Source organism: Schistocerca americana, chromosome 6 (assembly GCF_021461395.2).
Source record: "Schistocerca americana isolate TAMUIC-IGC-003095 chromosome 6, iqSchAmer2.1, whole genome shotgun sequence".
NCBI lineage: Eukaryota > Metazoa > Arthropoda > Insecta > Orthoptera > Acrididae > Schistocerca > Schistocerca americana.
The window spans coordinates 525,749,257-525,773,005 of record NC_060124.1 but is presented as its reverse complement, the minus strand read 5'-3'; the positions used below and the strand labels follow the sequence as shown (position 1 = coordinate 525,773,005).

The window sequence follows — 23,749 nt, the reverse complement described above, 5'->3', positions numbered from 1 at the left end:
TGTTCCTTTAACAGTCTCTTGCGAAATTTATACAGTGCTTCAGCATAGTATAAAAGAGTGATTATTTTATTCTTCACAAGGTAGTCTCTAAATATCACACCTTGAGAATCCCTTGCCTCCCAAAGAAAGGGGGGGGGGGGGTTAAGTTGCCATGACTTTTCCCAGTGACAAAATGTTTTTGCTTCCTTTTGAGCATGTTCACCAGAGGAAGTCTGCTGCTTCAATTTTGTTTCACAGTGAAAGTAATGAATCCATGCTTCATCAGCCAGGATACAACACTGCAAAAACTCGTTAGAATTACACTTAAACATGTTCGAACATTCGTGTGATACGAAACATGGCTACGCTTGTTGTTAACTGTGAACATTTGTGGCACCCATCTTGCCCATGCACTTCTCATAACCAAATTTTCATGCAGAATATTATTTATATGTTCACTCAAAATGTTTATGGTCTTGGCTGTTGTGTGGATTTTCATGTGAAGGTCTTCCATCGCAATATCACAAACTTTGTTGAAGATTTCTTCTTTTGTGACCTCAACTAGCCGTGCACTGTGCTGGTTTCAGCCCACCCAACCTGTGTCTTGCATCATGTGCTATCCTGTACATGGGCCCACCCAGATGGGTCACAAGACCATGCAGCTGAGCCCAACTCTCAGGCTAGTGTGTCACTTTTGCAATGTTACATTCTGCATCATCAGCAAATCTCAAAATCCCCTTTATTATTATTTCCATTAAATATCTAGGGACATGTGAATGGAAGTTTCAATGAATGTTTGAGCTTCACTATAGTGCCAATCTTATCCAGCCACTTGCAGTATTTGCATAGGTATTTTTTATGCTAAGACTATTGTTTGTAAAAGCAATAACAATTAAAAAATATCTTTGCTGTGGATAGATTGTTAATTTCCAAGTAGTGCAAATGAAGCATATGTTGACACAATTAAAGGGAGTACATTCTTATAGTGTGAAATATCTGATGATCGCATTACATGTGGTAGGAATCAAGTGGTACATGATGTTAAGTGAGTGGCCAGCTATAATATAACTCACAGTCTGCGGCACTTGGTTTGTCTGCCAGACAAGTAAGTGGCCTGTACAAGCTATGAAAACTAAAACGTGCCATGTACAAATCAAACATCAAGCATGTGTTCTGTGTGCTTGGCATCTCTCGTGCTCTAGTGTTCGCATAAAAATTCTGTGAATGATGCCTTGTGACAGAGCAGGGTCCCCATAACATTTTCTCAGTTTTTCCTCCCTTTTTTTCATCACTATACCACCAAAAAATTGTTTCTTATCAAAACACAATTCTCCAATTTCATGAAACAACATACTCTCAACAATTCCTTTGGAAACTCTTGTTGGCACATTTCTCGGATTATACACAGAGTAAATATGACTTCTGCGCCAATAAGAAATAAGTGATTTCAGTGTGCTCTCTCGTCATTCACGGATTTATGAATCCATCCTTGTGTAACCTGTAGTGTCCTTTCTGATGCCTTGGAACAACAGAAGTGCCCTTAAAGGTAGTTCATTAAGCATGATATTGTTTGTTGTCTATGGGCAGCATTAGGTCCCCAGTAAAGTGTCCCACAAAGTGCTATTTGTGTGTGTGTGTGTGTGTGTGTGTGTGTGTGTGTGTGTGTGTGTGTGTAAAGTGTCCCACAAAGTGCTATTTATGTATGGGCGTGTCTGTCTGTGTGTGTGTGTGTGTGTGTGTGTGTGTGTGTGTGTGTGAGGATGTAAAAGGAAGGGAAGACCATACTAAAAATTTAGGGAGGCTTCAGGGTCTCATCTTACATTCATCAACCAACAAGATTATCACTGTTCAGAGATCTGAAAACTTGTGGGAAATTTGAAATGTTTGTATGTAGCATATGGGGAGCTTACAGAGGTTGTCTGCTCCTGCTTTCGTTAGTGCCAGTGTACAATCCCATTCGTAGTGTGCTTCCAGGTGTTCTGCAAAGTCATTGCTAGCATTTTCTGTACTGTGTTTAGAAAGCCAACCAGGGCGGTTGGAATCCAGACAGTGAGCACACATAACAGCAACACTTTCAGCATATGAAGAATGATGGCTGAATTTGTCATTGAAATATTGTGCAGAAAATGGAAACAACTACTCAGCAGAACACCTGAAAGCGCACTATATGCCGAGAAAATCTGAGAGAGCATAGTGTGGGGCATTACTTTCTGTGTGACCCTTGTATTTGGACAAGAGGACAAATGGTAGCTTAAGTGGTCCTGTATTTCAGCTTACAGTGAGTCAAGGGTTTTAAAACTTTTAATGTTCTGTGTGTCATCTGGACTCCAGACTTAAGGGTTTAGGTTGGCGATTTTAGTGTGTACGGGAGTGGGTGGCTCGTCTATTTTATTTTTTGTTTGTTAGTTGCATGTTCCATATGTCATTCTGCACAATAGATTTCTATGAAGTGGAATGACTCATCTTACATCCCATCATAAATATATTTGTACACGTGATTACTTTCTGAACTTTACATTCTTCTTTGTCTTTTTTCCCAAAAAGAAAAAAAATATACACACATGAGTTTGTTATTCCTACCCGCCACCTTTTGCATGTTACAGTAATAGAGATTCTCCTATTGGTAATAGTTGTGAAGGAGAAACTTTCCCAGATAGCACTGTGTAAGTGATAAAAATCTTGTTGCAGCATTGTGCACCCCTTTTTGTGCTATGAAAAACGATGTGGAGTAATGAATGTCATTTCTCCTTCTGGTATTGTAATTAATTATGTACATTATTTCACCAAGATTTTCTGTGATTCCAAGTGCAAATGTGGGTGCACTAAGTTGTTTTGGAAGTTCCAATATGTATTTTTTCCATTTTAAATTCTCATCAGAATTTTGAAGTTTCCACCCTACCAATCGTTTCCTCGCCACGTGTTACACTTATCATTGGTGTAATATGCTAGATGTGTAATTTGTATCTTTCTAAAATTGAGGGTGAGACCGTTCGCAGAAAAGTAGTCAATGGTAATGTTAAGAACTTTTTTTACTGTTGCTTCTGTTCCTGTAAATGTGCCTTGATTGATTGCCATACTTGTCATCTGCAAACAGAGCTAATTCTGCTTGTTATATACGAGAAGGAAGAGGGTTTATATATCTGAGGAACAATAGTGGACCTAAGATTGAACCTTGGGAAACCCCGTACGTGATTTCTCCCCAGTCAGAATAATGTCCCTGGACTATATTGCTTGTATTACTGTGTACAACTTTCAGCTTTTTAAGATATGATCTATCCACTAGTTGACTGTACCATCATCCCATAAAATGTCTATTTAACTAGAAGACTATGATTTGATTACTTGTCAGCAAGCCACATACTTTTGCTGTAGCTGTCTAGTTTTTCGTTAAAACTGTTTATCTTCATTATTACATCATAAGTCATAATAACTGGCACTGCACATGTTTTGTCATTGGTTGTGCATGTGTGGTATATAAATTTATATAAATTTTAGTTGTCAATTTAGTGTGTGCCGTGATGCATCTCTCCCTGATTACACAATTTCAGTCTCTGTGCTTCTGTGTGTGTGTGTGTGTGTGTGTGTGTGTGTGTGTGTGGGGGGGGGGGGGGGGGGGGGGGGTGTTGTTATGTCTGGCTTAAATGACAAATAACTTACTCAAAATAACAACATTATGAAAAGGGGAGTTCTGCTCAGTATATAGCAACGATGGTGATTAGCAACATTCCTTTTCATTATGTTGTTACATTCCATCCTGGATTTTCCGTTGTCTGATTACACAAAATAACAAGTACCAACACACTCCCCCCCCCCCCCCCCCCACCCCCACCCCCACCCCACCCCTTTAAAAAAAAAAAAAAGGAACTGCTGCTATCTGTTCCTTCCCCTCACTGTGATGTTTTTAATAATATTTTTAAAATTATATACTGTAATTGGTTACTGTAGCACTAATTTTACAAAATATAACTCTGTTGATTACCATTTCAAAAACCTTTACAAAACTTCATAGATGGCATAGCTTTTTAACGAAGTGGTCAGTGAAGAAAGAACTACCTTAAAGCCTTCTTTACAAGTATTTATGACTGCTATTGTGAGAATTTTTTTATGTTTACCTTAAATTACTTCATTAAGTGCACTATCGATCAGTGGCCATGGTGTTACCGCATGGTTAACTTTTGCAGTAGTGCTATATGAATAAGAAATTTCAATTGTGATCATTGTAGTATTGCATTGATGTTTGAAAATTCTTGACAGGCTTCTGTACTGCTTCTCTGCAACGTCAACATACGAGGGTTGTTTGAAAAGTTCATGGAACAGAAAAAAAAAGTGCTTTCATCACTGAAACTTCTTTTATTTTTCAATGTAGACTCCTTGTGGATTAATGCACTTTGTCCAACAATGTTCCAGTGCCTTGATCCCATCTCAAAAATGAGTTTCCTCCAGGCCTGCAAAATAGTTGTTAATTCCGGCTATAAGTTCTTCATTTGAAATGAATCTTCATCCACCAAGAAAAATTTTCAGTTTTGGGAAGAGATGGAAGTCTGATGGAGCCATATCATGTGAATAAGGCGGGTGTGGCAACAACTCGTACCTTGTTGTTGTTGTCTTCAGTCCTGAGACTGGTTTGATGCAGCTCTCCATGCTACTCTATCCTGTGCAAGCCACTTCATATCCCAGTAACTACTGCAACCTACATCCTTCTGAATCTGCTTAGTGTATTCATCTCTTGGCCTCCCCCTATGATTTTTACCCTCCACGCTGCCCTCCAATGCTAAATTTGTGATCCCTTGATGCCTCAGAACATGTCCTACCAACTGATCCCTTCTTCTTGTCAAGTTGTGCCACAAACTTCTCTTCTCCCCAATCTTATTCAATACTTCCTCATTAGTTATGTGATCTACCCATCTAATCTTCAGCATTCTTCTGTAGCACCACATTTGGAAAGCTTCTATTCTCTTCTTGTCCAAACTATTTATCGTCCATGTTTCACTTCCATACATGGCTACACTCCATACAAATACTTTCAGAAATGACTTCGTGACACTTAAATCTATACTCGATGTTAACAAATTTCTCTTCTTCAGAAACGCTTTCCTTGCCATTGCCAGTCTACATTTTATATCCTCTCTACTTCGACCATCATCAGTTATTTTGCTCCCCAAATAGCAAAACTCCTTTACTTCTTTAAGTGTCTCATTTCCTAATCTAATTCCCTCAGCATCACCTGACTTAATTTGACTACATTCCATTATCCTCGTTTTGCTTTTGTTGATGTTCATCTTATATCCTCCTTTCAAGACACTGTCCATTCCATTCAACTGTTCTTCGAGGTCCTTTGCTGTCTCTGACAGAATTACAATGTCATCGGCGAACCTCAAAGTTTTTATTTCTTCTCCATGGATTTTAATACCTACTCCGAATTTTTCTCTTGTTTCCTTTACTGCTTGCTCAATATACAGATTGAATAACATCGTGGAGAGGCTACAACCCTGTCTTACTCCCTTCCCAACCACTGCTTCCCATTCATCCCCCTCGACTCTTATAACTGCCATTTGGTTTCTGTACAAATTGTATATAGCCTTTCGCTCCCTGTATTTTACCCCTGCCACCTTTAGAGTTTGAAAGAGAGTATTCCAGTCAACATTGTCAAAAGCTTTCTCTAAGTCTACAAATGCTAGAAACGTAGGTTTGCCTTTTCTTAATCTTTCTTCTAAGATAAGTCCTAAGGTCAGTATTGCCTCACGTGTTCCAGTGTTTCTATGGAATCCAAACTGATCTTCCCTGAGGCCGGCTTCTACTAGTTTTTCCATTCGTCTGTAAAGAATTCGTGTTAGTATTTTGCAGCTGTGGCTTATTAAACTGATAGTTCTGTAATTTTCACATCTGTGAACACCTGCTTTCTTTGGGATTGTAATTATTATATTCTTCTTGAAGTCGGAGGGTATTTCGCCTGTTTCATACATTTTGCTCACCAGATGGTACAGTTTTGTCAGGACTGGCTCTCCCAAGGCCGTCAGTAGTTCCAATGGAATGTTGTCTACTCCCGGGGCCTTGTTTTAACTCGTGTCTTTCAGAGCTCTGTCAAACTCTTCACGCAGTATCGTATCTCCCATTTCATCTTCATCTATATCCTCTTCCATTTCCATAATATTGTCCTCAAGTACATCGCCCTTGTATAGACCCTCTATATACTCGTTCCGCCTTTCTGCTTTCCCTTCTTTGCTTAGAACTGGGTTTCCATCTGAGCTCTTGATATTCATACAAGTCGTTCTCTTATCTCCAAAGGTCTCTTCAATTTTCCTGTAGGCAGTATCTATCTTACCCCTAGTGAGATAAGCCTCTACATCCTTACATTTGTCCTCTAGCCATCCCTGCTTAGCCATTTTGCACTTCCTGTCGATCTCATTTTTGAGACGTTTGTATTCCTTTTTGCCTGCTTCATTTACTGCATTTTTATATTTTCTCCTTTCATCAATTAAATTCAATATTTCTTCTGTTACCCAAGGATTTCTACTAGCCCTCGTCTTTTTACCTACTTGATCCTCTGCTGCCTTCACTACTTCATCCCTCAAAGCTACCCATTCTTCTTCTACTGTATTTCTTTCCCCCATTCCTGTCAATTGTTCCCTTATGCTCTCCCTGAAACTCTGTACAACCTCCGGTTCTTTCAGTTTATCCAGGTCCCATCTCCTTAAATTCCCACCTTTTTGCAGTTTCTTCAGTTTTAATCTACAGGTCATAACCAATAGATTGTAGTCAGAGTCCACATCTGCCCCTGGAAATGTCTTACAATTTAAAATCTGGTTCCTAAATCTCTGTCTTACCATTATATAATCTATCTGATACCTTTTAGTATCTCCAGGGTTCTTCCATGTATACAACCTTCTTTCATGATTCTTGAACCAAGTGTTAGCTATGATTAAGTTATGCTCTGTGCAAAATTCTACCAGGCAGCTTCCTCTTTAATTTCTTAGCCCCAATCCATATTCACCTACTACGTTTCCTTCTCTCCCTTTTCCTACACTCGAATTCCAGTCACCCATGACTATTAATTTTTCGTCTCCCTTCACTATCTGAATAATTTCTTTTATTTCATCATACATTTCTTCAATTTCTTCGTCATCTGCAGAGCTAGTTGGCGTATAAACTTGTACTACTGTAGTAGGTGTGGGCTTCGTATCTATCTTGGCCACAATAATGCGTTCACTATGCTATTTGTAGTAGCTTACCTGCATTCCTATTTTCCTATTCATTATTAAACCTACTCCTGCATTACCCCTATTTGATTTTGTGTTTATAACCCTGTAGTCACCTGACCAGAAGTCTTGTTCCTCCTGCGACCGAACTTCACTAATTCCCACGATATCTAACTTTAACCTATCCATTTCCCTTTTTAAATTTTCTAACCTTCCTGCCCGATTAAGGGATCTGACATTCCACGCTCCGATCCGTAGAACGCCAGTTTTCTTTCTCCTGATAACGACATCCTCTTGAGTAGTCCTCGCCCGGAGATCTGAATGGGGGACTATTTTACCTCCGGAATATTTTATCCAAGAGGACGCCATCATCATTTAATCATACAGTAAAGCTGCATGCCCTCGGGAAAAATTACGGCTGTAGTTTCCCCTTGCTTTCAGCCGTTCGCAGTACCACAACAGCAAGGCCGTTTTGGTTAGTGTTACAAGGCCAGATCAGTCAATCATCCAGACTGTTGCCCTTGCAACTACTGAAAATGCTGCTGCCCCTCTTCAGAAACCACACATTTGTCTGGCCTCTCAACAGATACCCCTCCATTGTGGTTGCACCTACGGTACGGCTATCTGCATCGCTGAGGCACGCAAGCCTCCCCACCAACGGCAAGGTCCATGGTTCAATGGGGCGGCGGGGGGAAGGGGGGGGGGGACTCATACCTTAGTTCGTGTAATTTTGCCATAGCGACGGCACGTGTGTGGGCGCACATTGTCTTGATGGAAGATGACTTTCTTCTTTGCTAAACCTTGCCTTTTTTGTGTGTCTTCTCTTGCAATTTGTCCAGGAGGTTAGCATAGTATTCTCCAGTAATTGTCTGCCTTGTAGGGAGATAATCTACACACAGAAGCCCCTTCACATCCCAGAAGACTGATGCCATGACCTTTCCCGCCGAAGGAATTCTCTTTGCTTTCTTTGGTGGCAGAGAATCAGCATTTTTCCACTGCTTTGACTTTTGTTTTGTCTCTGGGGTATAGTAGTGCACCAAATTTTCATCTGTGGTCACAAACCAGTGCGAAAAATCTTGTTCATTCCTCCTAAAACGGCCAAACATTGGTCCGATATGTCCATTCTCAATGGTTTTTGATCCAGCGTCAAGAGTCGTGACATCCATCTTGCAGATAATTTCTTCATTTCTAATTCTTCAGTTAAAATGAGATATACCCTTTGAGATGACATCTGGCAACTGTGAGCAATTTCACGCACTTTCAGTCGGCCATCTTCCATGACCATTTTGTGCACTTTTGCAATGATTTCTGGAGTAGTGACGCATCTTGGCCGACCACTGCACGGATCATCATCTAAGTTCTCCCCACCCAATTTAAATTCATTTGTCCATGTGGCAACAGTTCCCCCCCCCCCCCCCCCCCCCCAGTATATTCTGGAAATTGGCATGAATGTCCTTTGCTTTCATACCTTTCTTTACGAAGTACTTAATCACAACTCAATTCTTGGTCCCCCCTCCCGCCAATCACTACGGAGGAACAACAACAGAGCCACATCACCGCCACAGCTCTCTTCCAAGAGCACTGACATGGCACCTGTTTACAGACAGGAGTCCAATGAATATCACATGAACAACTTGTTGTGCTAGCGTTGACCTCTCGGTCTGATTCCAAGAACTTTTCAAACCACCCTCATAGAAATAAGTGATAATAAAAACTTTGTATGAGAGTTGAAGATACCAAAAGATGTTAGTTTATGATGATGATAATAAATAGGAGCACTCACTACACTAAATATACACACTAGGCAGAGATCGGAACAAACCAACACACAGAAGAAACCCACAAAACCAGCATGGCAACACAGGCTACAGATCAGAATAGAAAAACTGAGAAAAGACATCGGACAGCTAACACAATTTATAAGACATGGATTATCAGACAAAAAACGAAAAAGGTTAGGTAAAATCTCACAACAAGAAGCGATAGAGCAATTAGATGAAAAGAAACAGAAATTAAAAGTATTGGCCAAACGACTTAGAAGATACAAAAAAAGTGAAAATAGAAGGAAACAAAACCAAATATTCAACACAAACCAAAAGAAATTTTACCAGACAATAGATAACACACACATTAAAATAGACAACCCATCAAACATAACAGACATGGAACACTTCTGGAGCAACATATGGTCAAACCCGGTACAACATAACAGGCATGCACGGTGGATACAAGTAGAAACAGACACATACAAGATGATACCACATATGCCCGAAGTGATAATTTTGCAACATGAAGTCATCCGAGCAATTAATTCTATGCACAATTGGAAAGCCCCTGGAAAAGATAAAATAGCAAATTTCTGGCTAAAGAAGTTCACCTCAACACATTTACATCTAACAGTTACATTGCAGACCCATACACATTCCCTGATACACTTACGCATGGAATAACGTATCTGAAATCTAAAGATCAAGCAGACACAGCAACTCCAGCTAAATATCACCCCATAACATGCCTACCAACAATATACAAAATATTAACTTCAGTCATTACACAGAAATTAATGACACATACAACACAGAACAAAATTATAAATGAAGAACAAAAAGGCTGTTGCAAAGGAGCACGAGGATGTAAAGAGCAACTGATAATAGATGCGGAGGTGACATATCAAACTAAAACTAAAAAAAGGTCGCTACACTGCGCATACATTGATTACCAAAAAGCTTGTGATAGTGTACCCCACTCATGGTTACTACAAATATTGGAAATATACAAAGTAGATCCTAAATTGATACAGTTCCTAAACATAGTAATGAAAAACTGGAAAACCACACTTAATATCCAAACAAATTCAAATAATATCACATCACAGCCAATACAGATTAAGCGTGGAATATACCAAGGAGACTCATTAAGTCCTTTCTGGTTCTGCCTTGCTCTGAACCCACTATCCAACATGCTAAATAATACACATTATGAATACAATATTACTGGAACATACCAACACAAAATCACACATTTGCTATACATGGAAGATCTAAAACTACTGGCAGCAACAGATCAACTACTTAACCAATTACTAAAGATAACAGAAGTATTCAGCAATGATATAAATATGGCTTTTGGAACAGACAAATGTAAGAAAAATAGCATAGTCAAGGGAAAACACACTAAACAAGAAGATTACATATTGGATAACCACAGTGACTGCATAGAAGCGATGGAAAAAACAGATGCCTATAAATATCTAGGATACAGACAAAAAATAGGAATAGATAATACAAATATTAAAGAAGAACTAAAAGAAAATATAGACAAAGACCAACAAAAATACTGAAAACAGAATTGACAGCAAGAAACAAAACAAAAGCTATAAATACCTATGCTATACCAATATTGACTTACTCATTTGGAGTAACACAGACCTAGAAGCTTTGCCTTTACAAATGTGTGTGTGGGGGGGTGGGGGGGCGCAAGTGTATACCTGTCCTTTTTTCCCCCTAAGGTAAGTCTTTCCGCTCCCGGGATTGGAATGACTCCTTACCCTCTCCCTTAAAACCCACATCATTTCGTCTTTCCCTCTCCTTCCCTCTTTCCTGATGAGCAACCGTTGGTTGCGAAAGCTTGAATTTTGTGTGTATGTTTGTGTTTGTTTGTGTGTCTATCAACCTGCCAGCGCTTTCGTTTGGTAAGTCACATCATCTTTGTTTTTAGCTACATTATGGACAGGTAGATAATTTAAGAAAAATCTTTATAGAAAGAGCAGAAACTAGCAAAATACACAAAGCAATCACTCATACAAATACATCGGCTACACCATTGCAATTTCATAACCACTTCTACAACCCTTTAGATCACATAATATCAACAGATACGAAGAAAGTAAATTGGAAAAAGAAAACACTACATGGCAAGCACCCGTATCATCTAACACAGCCACATATCGATAAAGACTCATCCAACACATGGCTAAGAAAAGGCAATATATACAGTGAGACGGAAGGATTCATGATTGCAATACAGGATCAAACAATAAACACCAGATATTACAGCAAGGATATTATTAAAGATCGCAATACCACAACAGACAAATGCAGACTTTGCAAACAACAAATAGAAACAGTAGATCACATCACAAGCGGATGTACAATACTAGCAAATACAGAATACTCCAGAAGACATGACAATGTAGAAAAAATAATACATCAACAACTTGCCATACAACATAAACTAATAAAACAACACGTTCCCATATACAAGTATGCACCACAAAATGTACTGGAGAATGATGAATACAAATTATACTGGAACAGAACCATTATAACAGATAAAACACCACCACACAACAAACCTGACATCATACTCACCAATAAAAAGAAGAAATTAACACAACTAATCGAAATATCCATACCCAATACAACAAATATACAGAAGAAAACAGGAGAAAAAATTGAAAATACATCCAACTGGCTGAGGAAGTAAAGGACATGTGGCATCAGGATAAAGTTGACATTATACCAATTATACTATCAACTACAGGAGGCATACCACACAATATCCACCAGTACGTCAACGCAATACAGCTACATCCAAACGTATATATACAACTACAGAAATCTGTAATTTTTGATACATGTTAAATTACCCGAAAGTTCCTAAATGCAATGTAACATATACCGTACAGTTAAAAGGAAGTCACGCTTGAGCAAGGTCCGCGTCACTTTCCATTTTTAACCAGACATAATGTCTGAGACAGGAAAGAGAAATAATAATAATAATAATAATAATAATAATAATAATAATAATAATAATAATAATGTGGAGTTGTGTGGAGTTGATAGTCTCCCATCGGGCGCCTCCCAAGGTGGCAGATAGGGGAATGCTCTCCAGATATGGAGGGTACCGGGGAAATAAAATACCTGGGGTGGACCAAAACTATCAACCGAAATCCACTAACGTCTGCCTGGTATCCAGCGGTTAGGGGTCAGCGTCTGTTCCCCTAGATTGTGCGGCTGCAGCAACCTTCTTGATCTCAACAATCAAGTTGTATTCCTCGTGATCTTTCCTCGGAAGGACCACCACCAAGTTAGTTTTCGACTTGAAAACCAAACATGATGATAACACAAGGAATGAATCCACTACCCTGGGCACCAGTCGCAAGGCTGGCTTTACCTGGTCATCGGATTCCGGGGGACCAGGAGCATCATGTTACGCCTAAGGTTGAGAACCAGACGACATCCAAATTATTACACACAAAACAAAGACACTTCATCGGTACACTTAATACTAATACTCTTTTCAAACTGGGCAAGATCAAACAACTTAGACGTGCTGCAAAAATTCCAGATCAAAATCCTTGCAATCCATGAAACACGATTTACGGACGAAAACCATTTTGATACAGACAACTACAGGATCTACAAAGGGAAACCAGCAGTTAAAACTAATGAGAAAGGACTCAAACTGTTCGGCACAGCATTTGCAGTCCACAAATCTATCAGCGACTCTGTCATTGACTTCCAGTCTGCCTCAGAACGTATATCAATGCTCTCCGTCAAATCGGCCAGCAAAGCATATACCTTGATCAACGCACACGCACCCACAAATACCTATAACAAGAAGAACTGCCATAAAGTGGATGACTTCTGGAATGACCTTGAAGAGACGACAAACAAAATTGCCAAACACCATGTAATAATCTTGTTAGGCGACTTTAACGCACAATTAGGTAAAGAGAAAAAATACAGGAAAATCACTGGAATCCATACAGCTCACAAGAGAACTAACAAGAATGGGGAAAGATTGATAAGCTTTTGCGAAAATTTCGGCCTCATAATTATGTCAACACAATTCAAAAAAACCCAACAAGAAACTGTATATTTGGAAGTCGCCCAACACAATGTTGGGTGAATTCCAGATAGACCATGTGGCTATCTCCAAGAGTAACACTGCAGAAATCCTGAATGTGAAAACGAGAAGAGGATTTTTTGACTCAGACCACCATCTTCTACAGATAAAGTCCAGATTACAACCCAGTAGAAAAAAGCCAAAACTAAACAAAGTGCTGAGACCAGACCCCGAATACATAAAAAGGAAAACATCTTACAGGAAATTAGTCAGACGAACACCACAAACTGGACAGAACTTACGGACGTCATCAAATCCACGATGAAATTGGGTCAACCCCCGAGAAGGAGAAAACACAGGTGGTGGAATATAATATGTGACCAAGCAATAGAAGAAAGGACCAATGCCTGGAAAAACTTCAATAGTCACAAAACATCAGAAAAATGGCAACAATTTCTAGTAATCCGAAAACAAACATCGAAAACTATTCGCACGGGAAAAAGAAATTATGACAAACGGCGACTAGATGAGATAGAACAAGATTTTAATAACAACAACACCAGGAATTTTTATAAGACGTTTAAAGAGCATATTGCAGGATACCAGCCACCCAATCTTTGTTTCAAGAAACCGGATGGTTCACTAGAAACTAACACGAAGAATAACTGCCAAATCCTCGCAGACTATTTCAACAAACTTCTCAACTGCGAAAGACGTACAGAGGATATTCACTACAAGACGTCTACACCAAATCCTGACACTAAACCGCCAACCATCAACGAAATAGTAGAAATTATCAAGACACTGAAAAACAATAGAGCCCCAGGAGAAGATGGAATTATTGCAGAACTATGGAAACTAAATGATGAAAGATTAACAGGAAAAATTCACAAAATCATATTAAACATTAGGGAAACAGAACAGATCCGTTCTGAATGGAAATACGCACTCATCCATCCACTCCACAAAAAAGGGGACAAAACTGAACCAAATAATTACAGGGGTATCTCACTTGTACCGGTCACATATAAAATCCTATCAAAAGTTCTCATGAATAGATTAGAAGAACAAGCTGACCCACTAATAGGGGAATACCAGGCTGGTTTTCGCAAGGGACGATCATGCATAGAGCAGATCTGGAATCTGAAAATGATTCTCCAGATGAGAAACACCCGAAACACAGTGGTTACTTTTGTAGATTTTAAAAAGGCCTACGACTCAATAGACAGAGCAGCGCTCTGCAAGACGCTGGAAGAATTTAGCATTGACAGAAAGACAAGAGCAATCATTCGGGAAACATTAACTGACACAGTCTCCAAGGTTAAATTTATGGGGGATATCTCGGAACCATTTGAAATCCAAACTGGAGTGCGACAGGGTGACGGACTTTCACCATTACTGTTTAATATCATTCTTCAAAAAATTATCAGGACATGGGAAGAAGAAGTCAAAGGAATCCAAATTGGCATTAGAAAAGATAATAGATTCAATGTGAAGTGTTTAGCTTTTGCGGATGACCTTGCAATCCTCACAAATAATAGAAAAGAAGCCACTAACGCCATAGAGAAGTTACACGAAATTGCACAAAGAACTGGCCTGCAAATCTCATATGAGAAAACCCAGTACATAGAAAGAGTGCCACAAGACAAATTGCCTATTGTGACAACCCATGGGAAAATCGTACAAGTACCACATTTTAAGTACCTGGGAGAAATCATCCAGCCATCAGGGATCAACCTAAAGGCCAATGAGGAAAGAATAAAAAAACTACAGAAAGCATATAAACTCACGTGGAACTATTATAACAAAAAGTCCATATCCATTAACGCAAAACTGGGGCACTACAACACTGTCGTACTTCCAGAGGCACTGTATGCATCTGAAACAACACAAATAGGTGGGCAAACTAAAATCAAAGAAATAGAGAAACAAGAAAGGAAAATTCTCAGGAAAATTTTTGGCCCAATACAAGAGCAAGGAATCTGGAAGAAGAGATCAACATCAGAATTATATAAATACACAGACAAGATTACGGATACAATAAGGAAAAGAAGAATGCAGTTCTACGGACATATCCACAGGATGAATGAAAACAGAATTTCAAAGCGAATTCTTAAAGTCATCAACTCAGGCAGGGGAAAAACAAAATGGATAAAAGAAGTTGAAGAGGACCTCAGACAAGCACACATAACAGTAAACGATGCAGAAAATAGAACTGAATTCAGGAACGTCATCAAAAAACATAAATTTGACACCACAACACAGAAGAGACCAGGATGCAAATGGACAGCGGAACGAAAGAAACAAGACAGTGAAAACATGAAGAAAATTTGGGCTCAGAAAAAACATAAACAATCATCATAAAGGAATTCAAGTTCAAACGCTCTCTTAATTGGGAATAATGGAAAATAATAATAATAATAATAATAATAATAATAATAATAATAATAATTGCCAGTCAGTCATTTGTGAAATATCACTTTAGGATGTATACAGGGTGTGATTCAAAAGTTTCAAGACTTAACTCAGAACTAGAAATTTATTGGACATTTAAGTACGGTGGACTAAAATTCTTCAAAATATGATCCTTCAGCATCAACACAGCACTGCCAGTGCGTCTTCCACTCTTCATAGCCCTTCAGGAAGGCCTCAGGCATCATGCTGCCAAGGGCTCTCATCGAAGCCTGCTTGATGGCATCGATGGAGTCGAATCGCTTCACTTTTAGGCCAGTCTTGATTCGGGGAAAGAGGAAAAGGTCACTTGGAGCCAAGTCGGGGCTGTAGGGTGGCTGTGGCAGTGTTGTCACATTGAACTTGACCAAAACATTGGCAGCAGTGCGCGACGTGTGAGCGGGTGTGTTGTGGTGGAGAATCCAGTCGCCCTTGATCGCCGGGCGGATGCGGCGAACTCAATCCCTCAAGCAGTGGAGCATTCCAGCGTAAAAGCCACCTGTGACAGTCTGACCACGAGCAACAAACTCCTTGTGAATCACTCCCTTACCATAAAAAAACAAAACAGCATGCACTTCACACATGACTTACTCAAGCGAGCTTTTTTAGGCTTCAGTGAAGAAGCATTGTGCCATTCTACACTTTGACGCTTCGACTCAGGATCATACTTGTAGACCCAGGTCTCATCACCAGTAACCACTTTCCATAGAAGGTTTGGATCAACATTCAACCGCTGGAGTATTTCCTGGTAAACAGTCAGGTGCCGTTTCTTCTGACCCACCGACAAAACTTTTGCCAAACTTTTCGCATCATCAAATTCTCTGTCACAATCCTCCACACTCCACACTCTGAGTCCCAGTTCAATGGCAGTTAATCTAGTACTAAGTCGATGGTCATTGTTTAAAAGTTCCTGCACACTTTCCACATTTTGATCTGTTCGCCTTGATGATGGCCTCCCATAGCAGTCGTCGTCTTCAACATTCCTACTGCCATCTTTGAAACGTTTGTGCCACAGGAAAACCATTGCATGGGACATGGCTTCTTCCTTAAAGGCCTCTTAAATCATACTGAGAGTCTCCGTGGCGGTTTTGTTCAGTCGCACACAAAACCTAATCGCATAACGCTGCTCCAAGTGATACTCCATTTTCGCCTATCCCACTATTCGACTGAGGTCAATGACCTGCACCCACACTGCAAGCAATGCACACTCTCCAGGGTTCTGGAGGCAACTGCTGCAGCATCAGTTCGTTCCCTGAGACCCCCCACTACTTCCCCCACCTGGCAGAACGCACGCGCTCCCCTACTCAGAAATGAATCAGTCTTGAAACTTCTGAATTACACATTTTATAGTGTGTTTTAAAGCCAGGTAGTCATAGAGAGAGAGAGCCACCAGTAGTCTTGTAGTGGAAGGCATAGGATCAGTGCACCTGCAGATTATGCAGTGGAGTGCTTTTAAATGGTTATAAATGCGGGAGATCACAAGTGCGTACCGAAGAGTGTCATTGTGAATTTGTGGTTTGTTAGTGTCATAACATGTGTAATGTAAATCATTTACTTCAGTTACAGGAGACAAGTCAAAACCATTAACTCTAAATGCAGACCAGTTGATGGGCAGCTAATAACAGATCCTAATCCTTGAATTCTTATGCAGAATAGTAAAATTTCTCACACAGAATCCACTACAGCATTTTCTAAAGTATCTAGCTTCATGTTAACTACATTCTGACCATTAATTAGTGGTAAAGTCAGTATCGTTTGCTAGTATTTCCATTGCATAAGCAAAATACTTAGATTTATTTAATAGGAAGTCAATATGCCTATTCCAGCTTAGGTTCTTGTCAGTGTTTAACCCAAGGAACTCAGTCAAGTGAGTTTCCTCGATATGTTCATGATTATGCTGCATTTTAAGCTCCACATGTTTGGTTTCAAAATGCTCCATATAGTTTTTGCAGTGTTCGCTTTCAGTTCCTTTAACTGGCACTAGTTTTTTAGGATATCAAGTGTTCTCTCAATAGGGGTTGGAATTTTTTTTGCATCATCACCTAAAATTAAACCAGATTTGACAAGATGGCATGGCACATTGATGTGTTATCACAGTCTAATATATTGCTCTGCTGAAATTTGCAATTTCGTTAGCACAAAGTGTATTTTCCGGTTCTGCACACTTGATGTGTTTGGTGAACACAATTACATTAAGTGAAGCTTCTTGTGCTTTCTCTTACTGCAGTCGGAGCGAAACAGCTATTGTCAAAGGATTTTGAAACCATGAAGCATAAACTTTCAGCAGTGGAAAGGTGTTCAGGAAATTGAAGATTTGTTAAGTTTGTTTTGGGGTGGAAATATGTTACATGACTCTGAGCAGAATAAGAGCACAATGCTGGTGAATGCACAAGTGTTTCGGAGCACACTGTTCATTGTACAGTGTTGAAGATGGAGCTCCGCAACAGACCACTCCTACGTGTTCACATGTTGACCCAGCAACCTCATCAATTATGATACGCAGTGGGCACGGGACCATCAGGATTCGACCGTCAATCAGTGGAAGCTTGTTGGCTCTTCAGTTGAATCACATTTTTGGTACACTAGGTCGATGGTTCTCCACAAACATTTTCATTGAGGTAAATGGTGGCTCGAAACGTGCAGCATGCCACAGATGCAGGCTGATGGGTGTAGTATTACGTTACGGGAGATATTCTCCCGCATTTGCATGGTGCCTGTGGTTGTCTTCAAAGACACATTGACAGCTGCAAACCATCTGCATCCTTTAATGATTGATGTCTTCCACAATGGTGATGTCATCTTTTAGCAGTATAATTGTCCATGCCTTGGAGCCAGAATCATGATACATTGGTGTGAAGAGCACTTTAGTGAACTCGTGTTGATGCCTCGGCAGCCTGATGTAAATCCAACGGAACCTGTCTTGGTCACTATCGGGCACCATCACCATATTTGCTAATAAGTGGTCTGTTATTTACGTGAATTACATGGCCTGTGTGCAGAAATCTAATGCCACACACCGTCACAAACATACCGACAGTCACATACTTGATACGAAGAATCGGTGATGTATTTTGTTCCAAAGACAGACAAACATGCTGTTAAGCAGATGGCCATAATGTTTTGACTTATCAGTGTATACAATCTTGATGTTACTCGAACAGTCACGTGACATTTGATTTGGACAGTGCTAGTGCAAAGAATATGAGAAAAACTTTGAACTACCTAGTACAACAATCTAATGTTCTGCATAAAATTTGACAGTTGAACAGGTTTGCAACGAAAGTTCTCGTACTGAGAGACTGTAATGATTTACTAAGTGATGTGCAAATGAGAAATTCACTCGCTGTTTGCGTATTAGAATACGGGGTAAAAACATTACCACCTTTCAGTCGGCTTTAGAATACAATGGTGACATAAAGATGAAAAAAGTAAACTTAACCCAGAATGACATGTCTAACAAGTGAAATAAATCATACTAGATGGACTTGTTGTTGTCACAAGAATAAATTACAGTGCTAAGACCCATTGTGGAAATAGTACCAACAGACAGTAGTAGATTGCGGGATGAGGAAATGTTCGAAAATTGGACTGAATCGTGATTACAATCATTTGTTTATGTATTAGTAGCTGTTCTTACATACAACTCGCTTCCTTGGAGATATTGCTGTGCATGTTTCGCACTTGCTGAAGCACACAGTTACAGAATGGTTGGAGGGGAAACAGCGACACAAGCTCCACTAAAAACTAAATGAGTTGGGGGGGGGGGGGGGGGGTTATGAGCAGACAGCAAATAACGTCATGTTACCAACCATGGGAATGTGTGCTGTGTACTTTGTCTTTTTAGGAACATCTACCACGTTTAAACTGCAGTTTGCCTGAATCCATGTGTTGTTGGAATTGAATTGACTTTAAAATTGGACAGTAGCACGTATTCATTTCTGCAGGAGACAGTAAAAGTTTAAATGGATGCCAGTGGTGTAGTTATGTGTTTCATGCTGCAATGTTGTCGACAGTCACCGTGACATACGAAAGGAACAAAAGGGTGTGCATGGTTCTACGCAGCCAAAGAGATCATCGCTGCAAGCAGACAATAAGTTTGGAAGCAAGAGACACTGTCGAATACTCACATCGTCACAGAAATGAAATTCCATAAGTATTCAGATAGAACCAGCTGTGTTCTCAGGTCCCGCAGTAACCAAAACCTCCGAAATTGCCACATATGTGGTAGAAACAGACAAATATTTGTGACAATGAGGATATAAATTTCACAGCTGTGGTATTGGGATGATGATGATGATGATGATGATGATGATGATGATGATTAAAAATAGTGGTATCACAGATGACAGGGTTAGCAAGTGTAAAATTATAAAACAAATGGTCAGATTAATGTAAACCATTTAATTGATTTCTCCTGGTGTTATCAAAACATAGACAATCAATAAATGGCATAAATTTAGAATAGGTGTAATGTTAACATTTTAGGCAGATTCTTTGTTAGTAAAACAATTTGTGATTGTGATTAGTCAGAATATGTTTAAAAAATTTGCTCAAGAAGCGTCTTGAAAAAAAGGGTGCTTGGCTAATACAGTAACATTTCCCACAGCCTTTATCAAAAATTTTCAAAAGTGGGCAAGATGTTCAGCTTTGTGATGAAGTCCAAAGGGATTTACTTTACACAGATACTCTACTAAAACACCATCTGCCTTTGTTACATTTATGAAGAATTATTTTGAACACTCTTATACTTACTGTTTATCATTTGAAGGTCTCTCATTTTAAATGTGCTAAGGACCAAAAGTAATGTTTTCAGATATAACAAAAAAATTGTGTGACATGAATTAGCAACCATGTTTTAATGATATTAAACGTTTTTGGTCATCCAGGAAACATAAACTATGCTACAAGTCCAGAGAAAATTGCATTGGATTGTCTAGAAACAGAAAACTAAAGATTTGAGAGCAGAAGGTGTCTCAAGCATTACGTTACTCCGTCTAAGCGGGCTAAGTCCAACAGCGATATTGCGCTATAATAGTTGATGAACGATGACTAAAAGTAAATGTTTTAAGACTTGTAAACAATACAAAATAAAGATAATCAGTTTGTAGTATCATTGCACAAATCGTAAAAAAAATGTGTATGGTGGTGTGGTGTAAACAGTAACGTAGGAAACAAGTCCTTCTTTTTTATATATATATATATATATATATATATATATATATAATTTTACAAAGAACGAAGCTTGTCTAGCTTGAAGGGGGAAACCAGATGGCGCTATGGTTGGCCCACTAGATGGCGCTCCCATAGATCAAATGGATATCAACTGTGTTTTTTAAAATAGGAACCCCCATTTTTTAGTACATATTCGTGTAGTACGTAAAGAAATATGAATGTAGTTGGACCACTTTTTTTTTTGCTTTGTGATAGGTGGTGCTGTAATAGTCACAAACATATGGCTCACAATTTTAGATGAACATTTGGTAACAGGTAGGTTTTTTAAATTAAAATACAGAACATAGGTACGTTTGAACATTTCATTTCGGTTGTTCCAATGTGATACATTTACCTTTGCGAACTTATCAGTTCTGAGAACGCATGGTGTTACAGCGTGATTACCTGAAAGTACCATATTAATGCAATAAATGCTCAGTATGATGTCCGTCAACCTCAGTGCATTCGGCAATACCTGTAACGATATTCCTCTCAACAGCGAGTAGTTCACCTTCCGTAATGTTCACACATGCATTGACGATATACTGATGCATGTTGTCAGGTGTTGTCGGTGGATCACGATAGCAAATATCCTTCAACTTTCCCCACCGAAAGAAATCCGGGGAAGTCTGGTCCTTTGAACATGCGGGCCATGGTATGGTGCTTCGACAACCAATCCACCTGTCATGAAATATGCTATTAAATACTGCTTCAGTTGCACGTGAGCTATGTGCCGGACTACCATCATGTTGGAAGTACATCGTCATTCTGTCATGCAGTGAAACATCTTATAGTAACATCTGTAGAACATTATGTAAGAAATCAGCATACATTGCACCATTTAGATTGCCATCGATAAAATGGGGGCCAATTATCCTTCCTCCCATAACACCGCAACATATATTAACCCGCCAAGGTCGCTGATGTTCCACTTGTCGCAGCCATCGTGGATTTTCCGTTTCCCAATAGTGCATATTATGCCGGTTTTTGTTACTGCTGCTGGTGAATGATGCTTCATCACTAAATAGAACGCATGCAAAAAATCTGTCATCGTTCCGTAATTTCTCTTGTGCCCAGTGACAGAACTGTATACGACGTTCAAAGTCGTCGCCATGCAATTCCTGGTGGACAGAAATATGGTACGGGTGCAATCAATGTTGATGAAGCATTCTCAACACCGACGTTTTTGAGATTCCGATACTCACGTAATTTGTCTGCTACTTATGTGCTGATTATCCGTGACAGCAGCTAAAACACCTGCTTGGGCATCATCATTTGTTGCAGGTCATGGTTGATGTTTCACATGTGGCTGAACACTTCCTATTTCCTTAAATAACGTAACTATCCGGCGAACGGTCCAGACACTTGAATGATGTCGTCCAGGATACCAAGCGGCATACATAGCACATGCCCGTTGGGCATTTTCATCACAATAGCCTTACACCAACACGATATCGACCTTTTCCGCAATTGGTAAACAGTCCATTTTAACACGAGTAATGTATCACGAAGCAAATACCGTCCGCACTGGCGGAATGTTTCGTGATACCACCTACTTATATGTTTGTGACTATTATAGTGCTATCTATCACAAAGCAAAAAAAGTGGTCCAACTGAAACATTCATATTTCTTTACGTACTACATGAATATGTAATAAAAAATGGGGGTTCCTGTTTTTAAAAAATGCAGTTGATATCCATTTGACCTATGGCAGCACCATCTAGCTGGCCAACCACAGTGTCATCTGGTTTCCCCCTTCAAGCTAGACGAGTTTTGTTCTTTGTAGTTTTTTAGTTTGATGCTTATTTCGTGAGTTATTTGGCCTGGTCACTATCAATGGACCGCCCTGTATAACTACAAGAAAGGAATTTAATTTGTGAACAAACAGCAAGCAATTTCAGCAAACTTTTTTTTTTTTTTTTTAACTTGCAATAAGAAATTTGTGCCATAACTGTTTATTCACAAGTAAGTGCTGCTTATTACGTTAGCATAGGCGTGAATCATAGCATTTTGTTGTTTAGTGCTCCAAATTTTCAAAGTTAAATGTATTTAGCTTCACATGAGTGTTCTGGCATCTGTTACACTACAATATTGCCCTGATACCTGATCGAGTGGTGGTGTTACCAATATCTAAGCTATGTTATAGCACCAGGACCTGAAATGTTTGGAGCCTCATGTCCACCAGTACTGTCAAAAAATAACAGCTACCGATGAAACAATGTAAAGTCAGTGATGTAGCCCTTCCGAAAATGTAAGTGCTATGATGAAGTCCCAAATATAAAACATCCAAACATATCCACATACCTGTGGAAGGTAATACTAGTTCCACTCCTGAATTTATTTGTGCAGTTAAATGCTGCACAACTCTCCCCATTTTTCTCCACATACAGTGGAATGTATAGACAGTACAGTTGTGACCTAAAAATGCTGTAAGTACCCACAACACAACAAACAGTATGCAACTATTGCACATTAAACTGATGTAATTCCACATTGTCAGTAGTATAAAATACTCACATGGATGTTGCACATTTAGAGCGAATAAAATCACTTTTGAAAGAAATGGTACTTAACACATCTAGAACATTATAACTTTGTTTGGCTACCTTCACAGCCTTTTTCTTTTCTTTTCTTTCTGCTTCTTCTTCTTCTTCCTCCTCCCTTTTGTTTATTTTTTTATTTATTTTCTTTATTAGCATCTTACATACTTAATAAAATGCCTATCTGTGTTCTACCTTAGTTCATTGTGGAGTTTCTTCTTCTGACACTAGATAATTTTATGCCTTGAATTTTCCATTAGAGTTGAAGAATGTGGTGTGTGTACAGTCACCGCCAGACATCAAAAATGCAATTGCTAATACCCTTTGTGTATTTCTCATCATGTCCAGAAATGAGGAACATTCTGCCCACCATCCTTTTCATTCCTCCCAGAGTGGTATTCTGCCACCCATAGAATCTACACAATTTTGTGGTACATCTGTACATCATATCCACTCCCAACCCTCTTGCCACATGAGTCCTATCCCTGTGTAAAAATCAGTGTTTGCAATATGTTATAAGC

The 23,749-nt window shown here is 39.3% G+C and overlaps 1 protein-coding gene across 1 annotated transcript in view; it reads left to right on the top strand.

Moving 5' to 3' along the window:
• LOC124619422 (E3 ubiquitin-protein ligase RNF14-like) overlaps positions 1 to 23,749 on the top strand; it is a 79,169-nt gene that overhangs the window by 29,663 nt on the left and 25,757 nt on the right. The gene's annotated exons all lie outside the window — the stretch shown is intronic.